Below are 2,654 nucleotides of genomic sequence, written 5' to 3'. Positions count from 1 at the left end.
ACTACCATTGTCTCAAAACTGTAATTTGACTAAGGCTGCTTCTACAAGTGATCAAAAATGCTTTCTAAAATTTCAAGTTATTTGATAACTATAAATTTTTAAAATCCTTATAGGATAGGACATATGTGGAGATATTGTTCTGTCTTGTTCAGATGACTTCCTTAAAGACAGAAAGTGCATTTGTGCATAATTAGCATATTTTGGCCTTAAGCCTTGTACCTAGTAATGCTCTTCAAGTGATTAGGACTATGTGAGAAATGCTATAATCCCCTAGAAATGTACTGTTTGGTTTTTCTCAGTACTGTTATGAAAAAGACGAAGAATGGGTAAACTGGAATTAAGGAACAGTTCCTGCCAGTTAAATGAGCAGAACAAAAGTGTGTATGTTCAATCATGTGTGCTGAACTAAGGACAGCTTAAGATCATTTAATTAAATTATTTAAATAACACCTTTAAATCCTAAATCTTTTTGTCTTTATTATAAAATGAACATTATGCAATTAACATTTGTTCTCAGTCTATTTTTCCTTTAAAATGATGAAAAAATGATAGGATATCACCTTTACATTTTAGTAAATTTACATGATTCTAATCTAGCTGCGATTACTCTCTTTTTAATGCTTTATTAAAAAAAAAGTTGGGCCAGACTCTTGAATGAGCACTTTGGTTTATATCAAGAGAGGAATGATTATGTAACCAAACATATTCAGATACTAAATCTGTACCCCCATCTTGTAGAAAGAAGTTACTAGCAGAACTGCCTGGAGAGCCTCTATCTGTGCCTGGACACTCTCTGGTGACAATTTTATGTTCCCAAGGGTCATTTGGATTACTAATACAGGCATTACAAGGACGAATACAAGTAGTATTTAAGGTTTTTTTTTTTTAAGATTTTATTTATTTATTTGACAGAGAGAGACACAGTGAGAGAGGGAACACAAGCAGGGGGAGTCGGGGAGGGAGAAGCAGGCTTTCCGCCCATCAGGAAGCCTTATGTGGGGCTCGATTCCAGGACCCTGGGACCATGACCTGAGCCAAAGGCAGACGCATAATGACTGAGCCACCCAGGCGCCCCAGTATTTAAGTTTTAAACAAACAAACAAACAAACAAAAACAACATTATTTGTGAGTTATCATTTAGACAGCATGATTAATACATTACTGAATAGTTAAACTTTACGCAATCAATTAAAAATAGGCCATATTTTTTTGAGCAAATGATGTTAATGTAATTTTTTTTGTTAGAAATTTCTTTATTCTTACTTATTTTTATTAAGCACCAGTTTAATACTGTAGAAAATTTCAAGTCACCCATTCTTCCCTCACCCACCCAAATTCTTGATAAAGAGTTCTTCAAGTGAAGACACGCTCTCTTCTCTCTTCTGTATAAAACTTTATCAAATAAAGGCAAATAACTATGTAATCTTGCTGTAAAATGCTGCCTGCAGCTGTGGAAAGTGTCTGTCCAGGCTCCTTTCACTGTCCAGGTCCCAAAAGACTCTTGTTCATAAACTGTCTCTTCACAAACAAGTCCACCACTTGCTAGGTTTATCATTCTGAGGGTCAAAAACTTTCTCACAAAGTCTCCGTCCAGTCTCTTGTCTCAGCTGCTCTAAATAGGCCCTCATCACCTCATCTTCCTGTTTGTTTGCAGGTTTGGCATAAATTGCATTAAGTGGAAAACCAGGCTCTCCAGGAATGGGAAAATTAGTGATTCCCAGCCTATACATTTCTTTTTCACCTTGGCTTTTGGAATTGCACTTTTGGAGTTTCCTTAGGCACTCAGAAATGTAGAGAGTTATATGTATCAAGGTTCTATCAGCTTCATTCTTAATCTCATAGTTTTGAAGAAGACATTGGCCTTAAAGTAATAGATGGCTTCATCCACAATATCTGTATCTTTTGTCTCTCTAGGGGCAGGTCCTTTGAACTGACTTCTTAGGCAATAGTGCCATGTTTCCAATGAGTTTGGTGTCAGGGTCCATGAGAGAAGAGTGGTAAGCTGGCATCTTGGCAGCGCCCATGTTGCAAGCTAGACGAGGAGGTTGGGGTTTGAGCGCAGTGCTCGATGTTAATGTAATTTTAAACAACCCAAATCTCCCCTGTTCCCAAGATATCTATAGTAGTTATCAATCAGTAATGACCAGTCCACCTTAGTTGTATTGTTTCATCAGTCTCTTGTAGTATACATTCTTTATTGTTATGTTAATCACTATACATTACACCATTAGTTTTTGATGTAGTGTTCCATGATTCATTGTTTGTGCATAACACCCAGTGCTCCACGCAGAACGTGCCCTCTCTAATACCCATCACCAGGCTAACCCATCCCCCCACCCCCCTCCCCTCTAGAACCCTCAGTTTGTTTTTCAGAGTCCATCGTCTCTCATGGTTCGTCTTCCCGTGCGACTTACTCCCCTTCATTCTTCCCCTCCTGCTATCTTCTTCTTTTTCTTTTTTCTTAACATATGTTGCATTATTTGTTTCAGAAGTACAGATCTGTGATTCAACAGTCTTACACAATTCACAGCGCTCACCGTAGCACATACCCTCCCCAATGTCTTTCACCCAGCCACCCCATCCCTCCCACCCTCCACCACTCCAGCAACACTCAGTTTGTTTCCTGAGATTAAGAATTCCTCATATCAGTGAGG

The 2,654-nt window shown here is 38.3% G+C and overlaps 1 pseudogene; it reads right to left on the bottom strand.

The window, feature by feature from the left end:
* Positions 1–1,476: 1,476 nt before the first annotated feature.
* Positions 1,477–2,009, bottom strand: LOC113923045 (annotated as a pseudogene).
* Positions 2,010–2,654: the final 645 nt, after the last annotated feature.

Source organism: Zalophus californianus, chromosome 9 (assembly GCF_009762305.2).
Source record: "Zalophus californianus isolate mZalCal1 chromosome 9, mZalCal1.pri.v2, whole genome shotgun sequence".
Classification (NCBI taxonomy): domain Eukaryota; kingdom Metazoa; phylum Chordata; class Mammalia; order Carnivora; family Otariidae; genus Zalophus; species Zalophus californianus.
Note: the sequence above shows the minus strand (reverse complement) of the source record. Positions and strands in the feature narration are given on the sequence as shown.